The 20,554-nt window shown below is 43.5% G+C and overlaps 1 pseudogene; it reads left to right on the forward strand.

Annotated features, from left to right (window-relative positions):
- The window catches only part of LOC129813371 (CDAN1-interacting nuclease 1-like), a 90,454-nt pseudogene that overhangs the window by 22,336 nt on the left and 47,564 nt on the right, over window positions 1-20,554 (forward strand).

A 20,554-nucleotide genomic window follows, 5' to 3' on the forward strand; every position in this document is an offset into this window, starting at 1 on the left:
TCAACCATTTTGTCACACAATGATACAATCCATTTAATCTGAATTTAAAAAAATATATATATATATGTTTAAAGAATTTTTGCTGTTGCAGTAATAGGTAATCAATCTAGCGGCTTACAGCTCACTGATTTATAATGTTAGTGGAGCTTGAATGGAGATGAGAGATGCAAAATAGTCATCATTCATAACTTAAACTACATGGGGCTCCTGGTCTCCAGAGAGAAAAATCTATGGAAAAACTCAATAGGCCAGGCAGGCTATGGACTAGGCTAGAAATACTGCACTAACACTGGCAGCAGCATGGTCATTTATGGCAAACCTGTTCTTGGTGTCTATATACTCTGTTGATCCTCCATCTTTGTATCTCCCCAGTCAATGTTACATTTCTGAAAGGTTTGTGATGGATATTTGGATTGGAGCATTGCTGGGACTGGGATGACTTACCATAGCTTATGTGTTGTGTTTTGTCCTCTTTTTCTCTCTGCCCTACTCACAGCCTCCAAGCATGTCCTCAACAGCATGCTACAGGAGTCATCTTTGATTCCAGACCAGACTTTAGCCACTCACGTCTACCAGGTATTGGGTGAGGTACACGTTTGTATAGCAGATTACAATATAATTACTCACTGTAATTTAAAAATATAAACGCAACAATTTGAAAGAGGAAAAGGAAATCAGCCAATTGAAATAAATTCATTAGGCCTTAATCTATGGATTTAACATGACTGGTAATACAGATATGCATTACCAGTGTTGGTCACAGATACCTTATAAAAAGGTATGGCCGTGGATCAGAAAACCAGTTAGTATCTGGGGTGACTAGCATTTGCCTCATGCAGCGCGACACATCTCCTTTGCATAGAGTTGATCAGGCTATTGCTTGTGGAATGTTGTCCCAGTCCTCTTCAATGGCTGTGCAAAGTTGCTGGATTTTGGCGTGAACTGGCACACGCTGTTGTACAAGTAGATCCAGAGCATCCCAAACATGCTCAATGGGTAACATTTCTGGTGATTATGCAGGCCATAGAAGAACTAGGACATTTTCAGCTTCCAGGAATTGTGTACAGCAGTGGTTCCCAACTCCTGTCCTCAAGTACCCCCAACAGCACACATTGTTGTTGTAGTCCAGAACAAACGTATCTGATTCAACTCATTGAGGACTTGTTGTTTAGTTAACAAGTCGAATCAGGTGTGCTTGTCCGGGGCTACGAGCACGCAGATGAGCTTCCCTAAGACGATTTGTGCAGAAATTCTTTGGTTGTGCAAAACCCACAGTTTCATCGGTTGTCCTGGTGGCTGGTCACAGACGATCCTGCAGGTGAAGAAGCCGGATGTGGAGGTCCTGGGCTGGCGTGGTTACACATGGTCTGCAGTTGTGAGGCTGGTTGGACATACTGCCAAATCCTCTAAAACGTCGGAGGTGGCTTATGGTAATGATATAAGCCACCTCTGTCATTTTAAACGGAGGTTATATTCTCTGGCAACAGCTCTGGTGGACATTCTTGCAGTCAGCATGCCCATTGCACGCTCCCTCAACTTGAGACATCTGTGGCATTGGGTTGTGTGACAAAACTGCACATTTTAGTGTGGCCTTTTATTGTCCCCAGCACAAGGTGCCTGTGTAATGATCATGCTGTTTAATCACCTTCTTGATATGCCACACCTGTCAGGTGGATGGATTATCTTGGCAAAGGAGAAATGGTCACTAAAAGGGATGCAAACAAATGTGTGTGTATGAAACATTTCTGTGATCTTTTATTTCAGCTCATGTAACATGGGACCAACACTTTACATGTTATGTTTATTTTTGTTCAGTGTAAAAATGTGTTATTGGAAATGAATCCACACAGTATCTTTCTCATGACTACGGAGCTATTGCAGCCAAGTTTTGCATGTGTGGGTAAAAACTTTGAAATATTAAACATGACTCGTTATTTGTATTATTTAGTTTGACCTTGCCTTGTACTCCCAGGTTGTAAGCTGTTCATTCATAATTGGCTCCTGAATGTTTGCAGTTTACAACTGGCCTGCAGACTAAGCATCAAGCTCACGTTTACTAATAAAGTCACGTCAGAGCCGCCGGTCACGCCTGCCAATCCGCCACCGTGTGTCTCCCGTGTTTTCTCCCCATCCCAGATTCCCCAACACTGTTTAACGGGTGTGTGGGCTTCCCCCCCCCCGCGCTGCCTGCACGCTGTAATATTTATTCCCCCTCTTTTCAGTGCACAATAAATGACTGCTGTTATGGACCACTGGTAGACTGCATCAAACAGTATCCTTTCCCATAAAATGTTAAGCCTGAAATTGACGAGGAGCTATTGAAGGGGATGAGATGTCTGGCTTCACCTAACATAAAAGTTCTGCTTCTGAGGGGAGGTGTTTCATCCTGCATGCACCCTGCCATCCTCGTTGCAGGGGTTGGAGGAGAGGATGAGGCTGATGTAAATGCATCTCTCTTGTTCACAGAGTGAATCAGGCCCAATGTTCTATGCCACAGGAAGGGGATAGGCATGTTATTCACAGCCATTTTTATTTTCTTCCGGTGGGTTATGTGGCTCTTAAAATATGGCAACTCCAATCACAATAGAACAAAGGGATAGACAGGGGGTTACTGTCTAAGTTTAAGATGCATTATAAAGGTTTTGTGTAATTTCAGCCAGTAGTTTTGAAAGTACCGCTCACGAGCCAAAACGGGTCCCCAAAAATGATGCACAATTGTGTACAACGTCACCCATTTTGTATGATATGTTGCGTTCTCCAAACAAAAAAGAATTGTATATTATGTTACGAATTCCAATTTGTACAATATGTTACGAATTTTTAAGTGCTTAAGATCCCATTAAATGTCTTTAAGCAAAGTTGGAATTGTTTTGGTCCCCTGAAAATGTGAGTGTATGAGTGAGCAGCAATGGAGCAGCAATATTACTGTCTGGCATTAGAAAGACGTACTCTACTGCCATTATGCTCAGTTGACCATTTCCCTGTTAGCCTGTCTGCTCAGTGAAGAGACCAGTCAGAGAGGTATCAGCACCATGGAGAGTTCTTGGCATGTCACAGCCACATGAAATACAGCCCTCATAACTACTACTCTCTCTACTCTTACTCTTTCTCTCTTGGTCACTCTCTTTTCTCGCAGGTCTCTCTCTCTCTCTCTGTTGGTCGGTCTAGCAGTGCAGACCTAGTGATCAGAGGGCTGGAGATGGGAAGTCATAGGCTGTCAATGCCAGGTCATCACCACCAGCACTTATTCTCTCTTTCCCTCTCTCCCAGATAGGAGAGCACGGGTTGGGGCAGCAAGCGGTCGGAGTGGGGGTCTATTTGGCTATTTAGGGGCAAGCAGCTGGGGACTGCCATGTTTGCTGGAGGGCAAGAATGGGGTTGGGTGAGAAGGGAGGGGTAGTTCTCTGTTCACAGGCAGTCAACCCTGTCCTACCTTGGCCTCCATCCTCATCCCCCTCTTTACCTTCCTTTCACAATCCTCCCTCCAGTGTCAACTCACATTCACTCAGTCTGCACGGCCAGTTCATGAAAACCGCCCCACTCCTATGTGCTTTTGGAACGGCTCCATGTGGACATCAGAAGATTGGCTCTGATGTGTGTGCCGCTCAGAGTATGCATGTATTAATCGCTAGTGTTTTTTGAGTGATTTGTGTGTGTGGGGGGGGGTTTAACGCCTGAAGGAGTTTTATCAGTTTTCCAAAAAGCAAATGATGCATGTTATCTGCCCCTTAATGAATGCAGAATGCTTTCCACGGTGTCTACCCAGTTTCCCTTGATTCACAATGGCATGTATTCTCAAGGCACATTATTGTTTAGAGTTTTTTTTCCTTTAGGGAAATTAGCAACACAGTTCAGGGGCTGTATGCATTTTGACAAATTGGCAAAATTAGCATTTGTTCTAGATTTTTGTTCTCTCTGAAAGTTCTGTCTCTTGTTGTTGTATTTGAATATGAAGATTTGTTGTTAAAGTTGAACTTTGATGAATGACCTTCAAACCCCTGCTCAGATTATGTACGGGCTAATATTGTGATGGCGGGAGCATATGATATGCATATCAAGAACAGAGCTTAGCAGGAGAGACCTGATATTAGCTGTCTGATCTGTCCTGTGATGGGTAACTTCCGTTCCTGTACCCCACGCAGACACATAAACGCAGGCGCATTCTTAACTCCCGCACACATTCACATTGTTGCCACAGCAACCCTTTAAGCAAGGCTTGACATTTCTATAGCAACCCAATTGACAGGTAAAAAAGTCCCTTTTGCAGTGGAATTTGATAGATTTGGAGGGAAGCTTTATTCACCCTCGAATGCAGTTTCAAGTATCATTAATGAGCGGTGAATGCTGTACAAATACAATGTTTCAGGTTGTGAGCCGTACTTCAAAATGAGCTTAAGACTACAACACTATGTGCTTGATTTTATCTAGACTAGAGGGACATCAGTGTTTGTCCTTTGAAAAGTGAATGAAAGTTACTGAGTGTTGGTGGGTCTCCGTAACCTTTCACCCATAGTGCTATTGGCCAGGAGGCTGACGTGCTCCAACGTGACAAGCTGAAGGAGAGAAACCTGTCCTTAGGTAAAACTACACCTCTCTCACACACAGTCTCTCACACACCACAACAGTTAGCTAAGGTAATCTGTCCTTGCATTGATTCTGTTCTCAGGGGTAGAGTTAAAAAGGAAACGTGGACATGATTGATGTAGTGGGTGGTATCGCCCATTGATTTACTTACAACCAGGAGCTGTGTTATCTAATACCCTGTATGTTTAATTCATGCACTCACCCAGTATGAATATTTGATCAAATAAGAGCTTCAAATATACAGGCCTAATGTTTGATCCTCTCAGGTTTCCCCACTCAACCCGTTTCATTTACAACATTTTACAAAATGGTCACTTTCTGCCCAGATAGATTTTACCATTGATTACCTTCACCTCCTGCCTCCTGAAGGAGAGAGGAGGAACATGGAGATGTATCTGTTATTTTAATATTGATGCTGTTTAAATGGTCATCTGCAGTAGGAAGACATTATGGTCTTAACAAGTAGTCAGTTGTAGTCTCATGAACAGATTATTAATCCATTAAAATGTTTTGCATATTTAACACCAACACATTGCTGAATTCATCTTGTGTAACATGTGGTTTCAATATTCTAATAGCTAATAAGCTTAGTCAGTTTTGAGCCATAATCACGCGGTTGACCATGAGAATTGGTCATTTCCCCTCCAGCAACACTAGAGGCTTTTCAAACGTGTCTTCTATGTTAGTGTTGCCCTCCCCCTAACACTATTGTCTTGTCCAGAGGCTCTATGTCAAGGTAGTGAGTGTCCGGGTGTGAAATTTCACCCCATCCCCTCGATCAGATGAGTGATGAAGAAAACAAGTCATTCCCCCGTCATTAAGAAGATATTATTTATTTGGGCCGGCGGTGCTGACCTTTCTCCAGGCCTGCGTGGAGTACTGTTCTAAAACTGTCAGAGTTAGGGGGCCACGGAGGCAGCCCTGCCTCACGACACCCGGCCTGATAAATGGATTGGAAATAAGCTCCCCGACAGTGGGGACGGACCATTAATTTTAATCAAAGGTGGTGTAAAAATGCGATCAGCCTCGCATGACAATGTCAACAGCCCGGTAGGTGTTAGGAGAGAGACCACACAGCCCCTCCACCACTACTATGGACCTCTGGGTGGAGGCTGCCTGCCACAGACCTTCGCTTCTCCTCTTTCAACCGCCCCACCCCACACCTTCCCTCTCCCCCTCTCTGGCCCATTAGTCGAGCTTGGCTGGCTACGAAGAGGCAGGCCTCCGGAATTGAATGACCTGGTCAGCCTGAGATTTAATGGAGAAATCAGGTGTTGGGCGGATAATGGCCGAAGCGCGCCAGGAGTCAAGGACAATGGCTGCGGCCCGTGCAGGCAGGGGTCAGGCTCACAGCGGCTATAATGCCAACCCTGTCTGTCTCCTTTATGCTTTATGAAGCTCCACCAACCCATCTACTGCTGAAGCTAGTGGAGAGTGGAGTAACTACCAGGCTTTATAGACATTGTGCAGTGGTTCCGCAGTAAGTGTCAGATATAGTTAATGGTTTCACTGTTTCCTGTTGTCCTAGGCTGTGTCTCGGTGCTTTTGCAACTGAGCTTTTGTTATCACTGCTGTGGTGGTAAAGAAAGGCATCTTGGGTAAAATATGCTAGTAAGTGTGAAATGGCTACTGGGGCTATGAAGGGTCAATCTGGAGAAATTAGATTCTAAGGTTAAATTTGTGAGTGCATAAAACATACACTGTAGGTTGTCACCAAATAAGTGCCCATGTTTCTTTCTCTCTATGACATGGTCAAATGCCAAAATGACTGTGATTGCTGTAGATGAATCCAACTGTGAACCAAAGGTTATGACAAAGACGCCTGACATTATCCTGGAGGTGCCAATTGGTACGTTTTTTTATTTATTTTTCTTTTACCAGGTAAGTTGACTGAGAACACGTTCTCATTTGCAGCAACGACCTGGGGAATAGTTACAGGGGAGAGGAGGGGGATGAATGAGCCAATTGTAAACTGGGGATTATTAGGTGACCATGATGGTTTGAGGGCCAGATTGGGAATTTAGCCAGGACACTGGGGTTAACACCCCTACTCTTACGATTTATTTATTTATTTACATTATTAATGTCAATGATTTTATTTCATTCTGATGTGTTAACACTATGGTCAGTTGGCTATGATAGCTAGTCTTTTACAGTTCTCTTGGATATTTACAAGGGTGTGAAGCCTTTCTCACAACAACACACATTTCCTTCCATGCTAGTTGCCATTCTAGTTGATATCACTGAAAAGCTTCAAAGTTAATTTAGCACAAAAATGTCACGTCTCCTCCAAATGCTAGTTGTGTGACTTGCCCGACTACACTGTCTGATTGTTGTAGTCTACAATATAATATGTTTATACAGTATGCTTGTGTTTTATTATAATGGGCCGATAGATACTCAAAAGCGCTGTTCTTATTTGGAAACATCTCAGGCGTGATTGTAAATTCTAGGTTAGACCAGGGTAAATGCACAGATCTGACTATCCTACGACCTTTGTGTTTTCTTGTTTCAGCTGTGGATGGCCATATCGTCCACTGGATTGAGAGCAAGACCATGTTTGGGCATGACCACAGCCATTGCACCTACCCGAACAAGCAGTTCTGGAGCGACTGAAAAATGTATGTCTTCTCTTTGGAATCCATTCTGCATCACCAAACCTACAGTATACTATGCTTGCAATACATTTTCTAACATCTCCCAAACATTCCCTTTTCATATCATTAGCCGCTCCCCCCTTTTAAAGTATTCTGAAGGCAGGTCATATAGTTGTGTTATTGACAACTTCCTTCCAATGCAGGCCATGTCCAGTACAAACCTCCACACAGTGTAACATGACCCACTTCCTCCCAAAGAGGCTCAACGTATGAGCATACATGTAGTAGGACTACATTACAACACTAGTCACATCCATCCTGGTCCTGGGATCTGAATGAACATTTATGTTGTAGGACTGCATTACAACACTAGTCACATCCATCCTGGTCCTGGGGTCTGAATGAACATTCATGTTATAGGACTGCATTACAACACTAGTCACATCCATCCTGGTCCTGGGGGTCCTTGAGAACTTCTCAGAGCTGGCTGCCTCGCTGTGGCTGGATTGTTTTTCCAGAGTACACAACACATTGTTTAAGAATGGAAACAGAGTAACATAAGGGTGATTAATCCCTTACATCTGTTGTCATAAGAACCCCTTGACAGGAACGAGAGACGGGGGGCTGGATGGTCCCACACTGGGGAGGAACAGAGGCGTGCTGCCCGTCTCATGTAATGGCCCCTCTGTCAGACCTCAACCACAACGCAACATACATGCAGTACAGGACCTCTTGTCATTGTCTCTGAGTAGCACTTGCACTCCAGGCATCTGCCAGGGAGTCTCTGAGAGGGAAGCCAGGCCCACGACATCTCCCTCGAGGAGGATACAAACTTTGAAAACAAACTGTAGCGGCAGTAAAGGGGAAGAGAAGTGAGGTATGTGGGGGTGTAAACAGCTGTTCGTGGATTCAGCTTTCTCAGAAGTTAAAAGTATTTTCTTATTATATACAGCAAATGTACAAATGGTGCTCAAGGAGAAATCCTTAGTCCTTGGGTTGTACTGGTGAAATGATTGATGATGTGTACCGGAGCGTCATTCACAGCGTTGTGGCTCATATAACCTATAGCGTCCCTCTGAGTGCCCACTCACTCGCCCTGTGGCCATCAGAGGCTTCTCTTACTCCCTCACCTTGGTGATGGCTTCCGTAGCGCCTGGCACCATGGAGACCTCACCTTGCAGGTTTACTAACTAGGCGACCGACACAACAACCAAGTGTGCTTGTGTGTCAGGGCATGGCAGAAGCGAAATGAGGAACCAAAGCGCTCGTGCGTGGCCTCTCCCTCTATCCTGGCCTCAACCATGGCTTCCAAACTCACTGAGCCTGAAAGGGCGACCCTACCACCCCGCTCCTGATGCTCTGACTGCTACAGCCCCAGCCCCCCTCAGCTGTGACGGCTGGCTGACACATAGTGACATGGCGGGCCAGTGCCGGAAGGTTCCAGATTCTCCATGCTGTGACCAGAGAACAGGCAGAGCCCGGCTGTGTGGAGAGGCTGCAGCAGGGAGAACATAGACACAGTTGTCACTTTGTCAAAAGGTCATAATGGCAGAGTAATATGATTGGGCCTATCTGATTGCCAGTAGTGTGATAATGACAGTTATGATTGACAGCACTTTGTCAGTTTTGTACGTCTATCACAAATATAATCACTTGGATTATGTTGATGATATTACTGATATTTATATTAAAACGTAAATTAGGCAATTGAGGTGAACGGCATGGATTGTTATACAGCAGGAGAGCGTTAAGCATGTTTATAGACAAATGACTTCCTGATTGACTTAACAGATGCCATTAGCCCAAACATCTGTCTTCCAGGGAGGATGATTCAACAAAGTACTGAGCAGTGAAATTAGAGAGACTAGCAGGATGCCAAGGTCATAATCAACAATGTGTTTTATTTTCTCAGTCTAATATATATTTGGGGGGAAATGGCATGCAGGGGAGGGGAGAAGCGCTCTGCTGTGGCATTTGATAGTATTGGGGACCCCAAGAATCCACTCACTGGAGTGTGACATTCAAAGGACCATCACCTTTGATGGCTGACATTTTTAGTAGGCCACATTAAAGAAGCACCTTTAAGAAAGTTTGTTGACCAGAAAAAAGCTTCGGTCGGGATCCAGAACATTCCTAGACCATGAGGGGATGACCAGCATTTAATAAGAAAACACTTGAATCAGAACTGTCTCAGTCAATCAACTCTGGCATCATATATGAGTCAAAGTTTGATTCCTATAAGATCCTATGATTAGTACCACAGGCAGCACGACACGGCAGCAATAACAACAGACTGAGACTCTGAGGTCCATGTATCCTAGTCTGTTGTTGTACGGACAAAAATAGCACATCTACCTGCTTCAATAGAAGCGCATTGTATTAGACTAGAGTTATGGCATATAGACTGATTGTAAGATGGCTGCTCTAAGCCTAAGAACCTAAGAAATCTGTCCATTCCAATCTTCATTGGTATTCAGTGCAGCGGCCTTGTCGGGGTGCATTAAGGAACTGACAGTGTAGATCCCATCATGTCAGCCAGCGGCCTGGTCAGATAAACGCTGCCGTGTCAAAAAAATGTCTGTCCCTTCAGACCCCACTTTTCCCAGCACCCTTGTAATTTTTAATTGACATTTACTGCTGACATTTTGTATGCTCTCCCTCATATTGTTAGGCCTGCATCGTAGAGTCTGAGAAGCATGAGCTGCCCCTGCACTTGTGTGTGTTTGTGTTGAGGGAGGAAGGCAATGAATCTGGGGTCACTGCATTGTTTGCAATCACAACCATGTCAAGCCACAGAGAGGGAGAGCAAACGAGAGAAGGGGAGGGAGGGAGGGAGGGAGGGAGGGAGGGAGGGAGGGAGGGAGGGAGGGAGGGAGGGAGGGAGGGAGAGAGAGAGAGAGAATGATGGGGTGACATCATTCTCCCTTCTCTTCTCATTAGCGGTATCATTTCATGTGACGGGTCCTGGAGGGCTCAGGGCCTTTGTTTGTCCATTCCTTCATTCCTTCATTCCTCCAAGACAGGTTCCAGTGGAGCCAGTCCCAGCCCTTTGGTTTCTCATCAACATGACCTTGTAATACCACCACCACATTGTTTATGACTTCCCTACTTCTGACTGACGTTTACAGTGATTTGTTTATTTTTTCATGTATTTTACCCCCCTGCCTTTTAACCAAACTCTAGCACACAGAGCTTGCGTTAATTGTTCTTTGTTTGCCCTCCAGTCTTACAAAGTGAGCAACGGCTGTGTGTGTCCTCGAAACTAAAACGACATAACTAATTTTCCCTCCAAAGCCCTCACCAACAGCATTCATCATCCAAACAATAGTCTTGCCAACACACTAACCTCATATTCAACCTCTCTTTAGTGGAGTGAGGGGTAATGATGCTGAGCCGAGGCTCCGCCTCCAAGAACAGAGAAGAAACTGCCTGGGGAAAAAAAAACGTTTAGGCCCAGTGCCTGGATGAGATGGCACGGCATCTCCACGGCAGCCATTGGTCTCCTCTACCCATCAATCTCTGCTGGTGGCGTTCCAGACTCCGAGGCACACAGAGAGGAAAGGCAGCCCTACTGACAGACGGGCAGATCATTGAGATATCCATCTCACCAACTATCAGAGTTGCATAAAAAGGATTCATTTGCCGGTGAATATTAAAAACATAATGAGCCTGCTGTGTGTTTTAGGAGAGGTGGGTAAGGTTAAACGGAACACGGCATGAAATGAAATATGGGCCTCGTGTTGCCCAAGGAACTGCCCCACCTCTGCCCCCCAATGAAGATGTAAATCAATTGTTGCCCTAATAAATACTGGGTGGTGGTGATAACAGGAGAGAATATGTCTCTGCTGTGTAATCAATGTGTTTCTTCTAGACGTAGTCATTTATTATTCAGACGTTGGTTGGCAATTAGCCTTTGTCTATCTGAATTACAGCTGTAACGATTATGGAATTTTGGGTAATGGTTAAATGTCATGGAAATGGTCACAGTTATTGTCATTTTTGGTGAATAATTTTTTGAGCTTGTAATGCATCATAATGCATCTTTGAAAATGAGCTATGACATACAGTACCTAATGAATACAACACAGCTTTTGTGACACCCCTGTCGAAAAAACAAATGGATTTGACCGCTTGAAGCTTCTCCTCCCGACCGTGCCATTCCGCTTGTAAAATTATTACAAACTTTACCCACTTCCTGTAAAAATGAAATACTGCTATTGGGTAAACTATATTGACTTGTATATGAAGTTGAAACCCCCCTTCAAATAAAATGTATGTATTAAGACAAATTTGGCAATCATTTTTTTGTTGTTGATGGTTATTGTCCATAATTGTAGGGCGGTTTGTCATCCTATACAGTGCTGTATTATAGGGGTTGTCATGATTGGGTTTGACTCGTTGATTCAGGCTTGTCATGATTGGGTTTGACTCGTTGATTCAGGCTTGTCATGATTGGGTTTGACTCGTTGATTCAGGCTTGTCATGATTGGGTTTGACTCGTTGATTCAGGCTTGTGCCGACTTGTTTGGTCTCTTTTGAATGAATGTTGTGTGTGAGTCATGTCTTGGGGAGGGGAGGGAACAGGGGACTGGGCTGAGTGGCGAATGTCCTTCTGGGATGCCAGTCACTCGTCTGATCTGGACATTGGTGTTCCTTAATTGCAGCATTGCTGACTGGAGGATGCGCTGTGCTGATACGCGCTCTTAAGGTTCACCTGTTCTTTAGGCCTATACAGTATGTTTAAGTACCACAGTAAAGGCATGCTCATCAAGTTCACATTTTCCAATCATATTCCAAACACACAAGTAAATCTTAATGTAGCCTGGTTGTAAAAAGACATATCACTTTATCTCTAAATGATAATGCATCAGCTAAACAAATGAAAAAACCCTTTCATTCAGTGATATTGGTACAGATTAAAAGGGCAAGTGTAGAGCTAAATCATTTTTTCCCAGCTTCACCACCCCCTCCACACCACACCATACAAGACGATGGACGTCCTTTGTGGAAATGAGTGTGATCGCAGCCCAGCTCTCTCGCCCCTGCCCAAAGTTAATCAGCTGTGCAGTTCTTAAACTGCAAATGTGTCAGAGTTGAAAATGTTAGCGCTCCTAATGGAGACTTGAAAAGGTTAGATCTGATAAAAAGCTGTCAGGCGTACACAAAAATGATTTATGACATTTTAATGGGACAACATGGCTCATTTCTCCCTCATATGAAATGGGGGTTAAGACTTTTGCGTTCGTCATATACATCATCGCACTTGACCACTTGGATGTTGTTGCTGTGGACACACACTCTCTTTCTCTCTCTCTCTTTACAGCTTGGCTAACGGACAGCTAGAGAGTTGTTTTATGTAATAGTTTATATTAGTTGACACAGCTGCAATCATATCTTGTGTACTTTCAGAACTTTTTCCAATTATTTCAGACACTGTAGTGCATGCTGTGGTTTCAACAACAGAAATGTCATAATAATTATGTTATAGTCTTAGCCTGGTATATCTGATTGCCCTGACATCAAATTAAAAGGTTGATGTAAGATATTGCTATAATGTATTCATTTTTAATGGATATGTCCATCATTTTGCATTACATCATAAAACACCAAGGCCAGGAATGTCTAATTAATAAATTGTAATGACTTGCTCTCTTGTGGGCAAGCCTTATTGAATTCAGCTGATTTGACCTTGTTCTCTGTAGGAAGGTGTTCTGGTTGGACACTGTGTGAGATACAATATGGTGTGTTTGGTTTGGGAAGTATCCTTTGTGCTCTTGGGTGTGTACAGTATGCAGTGCCCATGCTTACAATGCTATTATGTGGTGTGCGTGTGTGTGTGTGTGTGTGTGTGTGTGTGTGTGTGTGTGTGTGTGTGTGTGTGTGTGTGTGTAGGCAGGTTATGGCTAAAGGGGAGTGTGCTTCTGGCCCAGTGGCAGAATCGAAGTGGGGCCATCATAGATCCAGAGCAGATAGAGGATGTCACCTAAGAATCGGTTGCCCAGGGGCCACAGCAGCCACGGCTGATCCTATGAGGCCAGACATCACAGGGCTATCCTCAGGGACAGGGCCCCCGCACCTCTGGGGTGACAGGGACAAGACCTGTGACATGCTACACCGCAACTCTCCACGAGAGACGTGTGCAGAGAGGACAATGTGGCGATAGTGATGGGGATTCACAGAGGTGCATGGGTTTAAATGCATCATTACCTCCAGAACTGACAAGGCCTCCTGTAGGTTTCGGGGATCATAGGCCGACGTTAAGAGGACATACTGAAGTGATTGTGATACTTTTTTAAGGATGTTTATGTAAACACCAGGTGTGGATTAGTTAATTTGACCCATTCATTGTGGAAGTGTTGACATCAGCTTTTCTGGGTAGAAGTGTCCGTAGTCCTCCTGACATTGTCTTTTCCTCCCATTCATTATGTTGTTGATACCCCATGTGGAGTTGGAACGTGCCTTCTTTTATTGTTTCCTTTGTTATAATATCCTCCTGGAGAATCTACCACAGCTAGAAAAATAGATCCACAATGGAGGTCCCCCAGGGCTCAGAGAGATAGAGAGTGTCTATTTGGCCACAGAGGTAATACATCACACCGAGGTGGAAAGCTACAGCTACTCCCGTATAACAAATCAAATCAAAAATCGAATCAAATCAAACATCATTTGTTACATGTGCCGAATACAACAAGTGTAGACCTTACAGTGAAATGTTTACTTACGAGCCCTTAACCAACAGTACAGTTCAAGAAGAGTTAAGAAAATATTTACAAAATAAACTAAAGTAAAAAATACTAAAAAGTAACGAGGCTATATAAAGGGGGTACCGGTACCGAGTTAGTGTGCAGTGTACAGGTTAGTTGAGGTAATTTGTCAATGTAGGTGGGGGTGAAGTGACTATGCATAGCTAATAAACAGTGAGTAGCAGCGGTGTAGAAATCAAATGGGGGGGTGTAAATAGTCAGTGGCCATTTGATTAATTGTTCAGCAGTCTTATGTCCTTGGGGGTAGAAGGAGTTAAGGAGCCTTTTGGTCCTAAACTTGGCGCTCCGGTACAGCTTGCCGTGCGGTAGCAGAGAAAACAGTCTATGACTTGGGTGACTGGAGTCTCTGACAATTTTATGGGCTTTCCTCTGACACCATAGATCCTGGATGGCAGGAAGCTTGGCCCTAGTGATGTACTGGGCCGTACGCATTACGGTCAGATGCTGAGCTTTTGATGCAACCGGTCAGGATGCTCTCGATGGTGCAGCTGTAGAATTGTTTTGAGGATCTGGGGACCCATGCCAAATCTATTCAGTCTCCTGAGGGGAAAAGGTTTTGTCGTGCCATCTTCACAACTGTCTTGGTGTGTTTGGACCATGATAGTTCGTTGGTGATGTGGACACCAAGGAACTTGAAACTCTCGACCTGCTCCAGTACAGCCCCGTCAATGTTAATGGGGGCCTGTTCGGCCCGCCTTTTCCTACAGTTCACGATCAGCTCCTTTGTCTTGCTAACATTGAGGGAGAGGTTGTTGTCCTGGCACCACACTGCCAGTTTTCTGACCTCCTGCCTATAGGCTGTCTCATCATTGTCGGTGATCAGGCCTACCACTGTTGTGACGTCAGCAAACTTAATGATGCTGTTGGAGTTGTGTTTGGCCTTGCAGTCATGGGTGAACAGGGAGTACACGAGGGGACTAAGTACACACCCCTGAGGGGCCCCAGCGTTGAGGATCAGCGTGGCAGATGTGTTGGTGCCTACCCTTACCACCTGGGGACGGCCCGTCAGGAAGTCCAGGATCCAGTTGGAGGGCGGTGTTTAGTCCCAGGGTCCTTAGCTTAGTGATGAGCTTCGTGGGAACAAGAGCAACTCAGAAATACTCATGCAAAAGACAAGTGGGCTTGATGTTTTAAGGATTTCATGCTTTTAAGGACGCACATTTGTGTGCATTGTTTGAGGAGTCTAAGTTGGAATCCTAAACACTTCAGGTCCCCAGCAGCCTCAGTATTTAGTCGCTCTGCGCTAAGCTAAGCCTCCATGTCACCTATTTATTTTACTGCCTGCACATTTATCCACATCTGTCTCTTAACGTTGAGGGCGGCTGAGTGCGGGGCGACGGCAACAGCAAGCAGGGGGTGTGTACTGTATAAATGAGGAGTGGGACACAAAGAGGCACCCCAGCGTTAGGAGGATATCCTCGACCTCACCATGTGACAGTCAGTTTAAGATAGAAAAGAAAGCCTTCAGTAGCCTAAATGGAGGAGGCAACGTGAGCTACATGCCTCACGCACAGATTCCTGTTTGGTTGCGGAAACTTAGTCTGAAAATGAGCTTACATATTTTTTGTCAGCCTTCAAGACTTGTAGAGGCACATGCTTGTTTTTCTTTTCGTTTTCTTCCCCTCCTTCTTTTTTCCTTTGGTTGACCTTCCGGGTTTCATTCCAGGCAGGAGTCAGCAGCATTTATCATCCCTGTGAGATCCTGTCTAGGGGCGCAGAACAGAGAGGAGTAGGCCTGGATTAGAATGGCTCTTTGTAAAACCCAATCGTACAGGAGAATTCTGATGGCTGGAATAGTTTTGAGCAGATGTGGGCCCCTGACCCCCCAAAGACATTGGGGCCCGGCCGTATTATAGCCGACGTGGCGGGAGATGTGCACTGTTATTTTTCTGACACAAAGATAGCCTTGTGACAAAAAGAGTGTTCACACCGAACAGAACAACCACTCAATCCACTGTATCTCACATCACACAGGCCTGTTCGACATGTCCGCTGTATAAAGCATTACAAAGAGATGGCTGAAGATAGCAGGATAATTACAGGGGTGTGGGGGGACTGAGTGTTATCATTTGATGGCTATGCTATTCTAGCTTGCTGACTCGAGCCATTGTAAAGAAGGGCAAATGTGGTTTGAAGACATTTTATAGACACACACACACACACACACACACACACACACACACACACACACACACACACACACACACACACACACACACACACTAGGAGAGAGTTGTTGTTATAATGTAATGTATTTCTAAAGGCCCTCAGATAAACCCCCTCTAAGTGTCTCATCTTATGTAGCTCCACAGTGGGCTTTAATAGGAGCCTAAAGTCAGAACCTATTAAACAGCTTAATTATGGTCTCTAGGAGTGCAGAGGAGGGCAGAAAAAGCCTAGAAGTCATCAGATGATCCCTCTATTCAACACAGAGGGCTAAGGAGAGCGCTGGACCATGAGGCTCAAGCCTGTCAAAAGGAAATGAAGGAGGCTGAAAAAGGGGATCCATACCCTGCCTGCTCCACAGCCTCCGCCACAGCTAAAATATACCCAATTGAACAGAAACAATCTGGGCTTTTGTTCTTCTATCAAGCAACATGCCGTGACATTTGGTTTTAAGGAATTGCATTAGGCGCAGAGGGAGAGGTTTTTCCACCCTCTCTACTCTCTTTCTTTCCACATGAAATGGAGAGAAGTGGAATGCATATTTTAGTTCTGGTTGCGCTAGCTTCATGACATGGCAAGTGTTTAACAGCCTTTTGGGGAGGATTACTTTCCCCCTGGTATGTTTCTGATTTATTCATCTTTCCGTTGAGGCATTAAATACCCACTGGATATGGGCTCACTGTATATCCTTTTCCTCAAAATAGTACATGACTACTATAGGTCTAGTCAGTGTGCCTGCCCTCTCAAAGGTACAGTTGAAGTCGGACGTTTACATACACCTTAGCCAAATATATTTAAACTCAGTTTTTCACAATTTAATCCTAGTAAAAATTCCCTGTCATAGGTCAGTTAGGATCCCCACTTTATTTTAAGAATGTGAAATGTCAGAATAATAGTAGAGAGAATTATCTATTTCAGCTTTTATTTATTTCATCACATTCCTAGTGGGTAAGAAGTTTACATACACTCAATTAGTATTTGGTAGCATTGCCTTTAAATTGTTTAACTTAGGTCAAATGTTTCGGGTAACCTTCCACAAGCTTCCCACAATAGGTTGAGTGAATTTTGGCCCATTCCTCCTGACAGAGCTGGTGTAACTGAGTCAGGTGTGTAGGCCTCCTTGCTCGCACACGCTTTTTCAATTCTATCCACAAATTTTCTGTAGTATTGAGGTCAGGGCTTTGTGATGGCCACTCCAATACCATGACTTTGTTGTCCTTAAGACATTTTGCCACAACTTTGGAAGTATGCTTGGGGTCATTGTCCATTTGGAAGACCCATTTGCGACCAAGCTTCAACTTCCTGACTGATGTCTTGAGATGTTGCTTCAATATATCCACATAATTTTCCTCCCTCATGATGCCATCTATTTTGTGAAGTGCACCAGTCCCTCCTACAGCAAAGCACCCCCACAACATGATGATGCCACCCCCGTGCTTCACGGTTGGGATGGTGTTCTTCGGCTTGCAAGCGTCCCCCTTTTTCCTCCAAACATAATGATGGTCATTATGGCCAAACAGTTATATTTTGGTTTCATCAGACCAGAGGACATTTCTCCAAAAAGCACAATCTTTGTCCCCATGTGCAGTTACAAACCGTAGTCTGGCTTTTTTATGGCGGTTTTGGAGCAGTGGCTTCTTCCTTGCTGAGCGGCCTTTCAGGTTATGTCGATATAGGACTCGTTTTATTGTGAATATAGATACTTTTGTACCTGTTTCCTCCAGCATCTTCACAAGGTCCTTTGCTGTTGTTCTGGGATTGATGTGCACTTTTCGCACCAAAGTGCGTTCATCTCTAGGAGACAGAACGTGTCTCCTTCCTGAGCGGTATGACGGCTGCGTGGTCCCATGGTGTTTATACTTGCGTGCTATTGTTTGTACAGATAAAAATTGGAAATTGCTCCCAAGGATGAACCAGACTTGTGGAGGTCTACCATTTTTTTCTGAGGTCTTGGCTGATTTCTTTTGATTTTCCCATGATGTCAAGCAAAGAGGCACTGAGTTTGAAGGTAGGCCTTGAAATACATCCACAGGTACACCTCCAATTGACTCAAATTATGTCAATTAGCCTATCAGAAGCTTCTAAAGCATGACATAATTTTCTGTAATTTTCCAAGCTGTTTAAAGGCACAGTCAATTTAGTGTATGTAAACTTCTGGCCCACTGGAATTGTGATACAGTGAATTATAAGTGAAATAATCTGTCTGCAAACAATTGTTGGAAAAATGACTTGTGTCACACACAAAGTAGATGTCCTAACCGACTTGCCCAAACTATAGTTTGTTAACAAGAAATTTGGGAAGTGGTTGAAAAACGAGTTTTAATGACTCCAACCTAAGTGTATGTAAACTTCCGACTTAAGCTGTACATATTTATATATTAATCTGATATAGACAGAATACTAGATGCAAGTATTTAATTTAGTTTGAGTCAAAACTTATTTCATATATTGAATACATTTAATAATATAGAGAAAATTGATATTTTCCCTTTTTTCTTGTGTTATAATAGCTACTCTCTGTCTAACACATAGTTGTGTTATAATAGCTACTCTCTGTCTAACACATAGTTGTGTTATAATAGCTACTCTCTGTCTAACACATAGTTGTGTTATAATAGCTACTCTCTGTCTAGCACATAGTTGTGTTATAATAGCTACTCTCTGTCTAACACATAGTTGTGTTATAATAGCTACTCTCTGTCTAGCACATAGTTGTGTTATAATAGCTACTCTCTGTCTAACACATAGTTGTGTTATAATAGCTACTCTCTGTCTAACACATAGTTGTGTTATAATAGCTACTCTCTGTCTAACACATAGTTGTGTTATAATAGCTACTCTCTGTCTAACACTTAGTTGTGTTATAATAGCTACTCTCTGTCTAGCACATAGTTGTGTTATAATAGCTACTCTCTGTCTAACACATAGTTGTGTTATAATAGCTACTCTCTGTCTAACACATAGTTGTGTTATAATAGCTACTCTCTGTCTAACACATACTTGTGTTATAATAGCTACTCTCTGTCTAACACATAGTTGTGTTATAATAGCTAGTCTCTGTCTAACACATAGTTGTGTCATAATAGCTACTCTCTGTCTAACACATAGTTGTGTTATAATAGCTAGTCTCTGTCTAACACATAGTTGTGTTATAATAGCTACTCTCTGTCTAACACATAGTTGTGTTATAATAGCTACTCTCTGTCTAACACATAGTTGTGTTATAATAGCCTCTCTCTGTCTAGCACATAGTTGTGTTATAATAGCTACTCTCTGTCTAACACATAGTTGTGTTGTTCGTGGTCTTCAGGAGCCCATCACTCATAGTGTGTTGTGGTGCTGTGGGCTGGTGATAAGTCATTCTTCATAGATAACCCAGACTGCTTCCCCTTTCTAGTCTGACTGTCTTGCTCAACCCTGTCCTTGTCTGCTCTCTATTTCCCTTAACCCCTCTTTCTCTTTCTGGGTGCCTGTACTCTACATTTTCAGAGTCCCACATCTTGCTGTTGTAATCGAGGACCAGAGAAATGCAGTTATAGACACTTCTTCCTAATCTGGAACAAAAGTGGAACGATGTCATACGTACCACTCCTCTCTGTCTGCCCACACACTACTGTGTGTAGTAATTCAGTTTGTGATGTTTTCCTAGCTCTCTGTTCTGTTACAGTGTGACCTCTGCATGTACTGACCTCAGAGAGTCACACATGAAGGTCTTTGGCTTATTTGTACCTGAAAAGAGCCTTTGAGACTACAACCTGAGGGCAATGCAGGGTCCAACAAAATGTTGTTTTTTTTTTTTTATAACCCATGGTCGCCTAAAGGTCTTCTTGAAAATATCACAATTAGCAAGCAGCCTTCACTACGAATCTGCTCTGAGTAAATAACATGATGGTTATAAACAGAACTCTGAGAAAATAAATGTCACCAAACACCGCTCTTAATTTCCAACCTTATGAACAATGTCAGGAGAATAAATCTATTTCAGGTGTTTGCAACCATTTTAGAAAATTAAGTTCATGTTATATTGTCTCCAATGCTCAGTATCCTTTCATCAGAATAATGTAAACGTAAGCTTTTCAAGAAATTAGTATGCATACTTTAAGTCATCATAGTTAAGAGTGCAGTTTTTCATTACAGTCCCTCCTTCACCTACATTTGTTTAGGCTCTTTTAGCTTATCTGCATTTGAATAAGACTTCTAAAATGAATAAATAAATACGTAGACATAATGTATGAGATTTATATCTGGTCACACTTAGTGGTGGCCCTGACATTGTTTAATGGATGTACCAGTCTCACTTAGTGGTGACCCTGACATTGTTTAATAGATGTACCAGTCTCACTTATAGGTGGCCCTGACATTGTTTCATGGATGTACCAGTCTCACTTAGTGGTGGCCCTGACATTGTTTAATAGATGTACCAGTCTCACTTAGAGGTGGCCC

Source organism: Salvelinus fontinalis, chromosome 16 (assembly GCF_029448725.1).
Source record: "Salvelinus fontinalis isolate EN_2023a chromosome 16, ASM2944872v1, whole genome shotgun sequence".
Classification (NCBI taxonomy): domain Eukaryota; kingdom Metazoa; phylum Chordata; class Actinopteri; order Salmoniformes; family Salmonidae; genus Salvelinus; species Salvelinus fontinalis.